We start from the raw sequence: 822 nt of genomic DNA, 5'->3' as shown, positions 1-822 counted from the left end.
TAAAAGAAAAAAGGGTAAATCCATCCGATTCAGTCTGATCTAGAGCTCTAGATTGGTATCAGTCAAAACTCAAAACTGATCCCAAGCCGGTCTCAAGTTTTAGCTGAGATTTTCCCCTTTTTCTAGCACTAGACTCTTCTTTCTTTTTTACGTTCCTTTTACTATCTTTACTTTCTTTTTCTTACTTTCATTCCTTATTTTTATTTTTGCACGGATCCATGTAGCTGAATCCATTAAGTTTGGATAAGGCTAAGTTTGTTGCTGTATCGTAACCTGATATGGTATTAACTTTACTTTCATTATGTGCAGAGGAAAAAGATGTTGCACTATTTTAATTGCTGTAAAGGGGCTTGAGTTTGTACACAATCTAATCAGCTCTGCAAATTCCTCTTTCTTTCTTTTTTTTCCGGATATTACTTCATGAACTACACTGTCTGAGACTGCAGTCAGTAATTGTATAGAGGATAACATTTGTTCTGTAATAACAGATTGAGTTACATTACTTCATTGTTTTAAATTTAATTTAGATTTGTCCATTTTTCGCTTTGAATTTGGAAAATCAAAGGGAAAAGGAAGATATTGGGCTTGTCGTTTGAGCAATGAAAATAAGTAATAACAATCATAAAATTTCCTGGCTTAAAACCATCTATATATATATATATATACACACATAACAATAATTGAGTATTTTTTTGTTGTTAAACATCTAAAGCTTAAATACATTTTCAACTATTGGAATGCACAATACCAGAGATCAAACTTAATATGCTACCAAAAAAATAAAATCTAATTTAAGACTACACAGCAGCATCCCCCCACCCC

Source organism: Macadamia integrifolia, chromosome 7, assembly GCF_013358625.1.
Source record: "Macadamia integrifolia cultivar HAES 741 chromosome 7, SCU_Mint_v3, whole genome shotgun sequence".
NCBI classification, from domain to species: Eukaryota; Viridiplantae; Streptophyta; class Magnoliopsida; order Proteales; family Proteaceae; genus Macadamia; species Macadamia integrifolia.
This window is presented reverse-complemented; position numbering follows the sequence as displayed.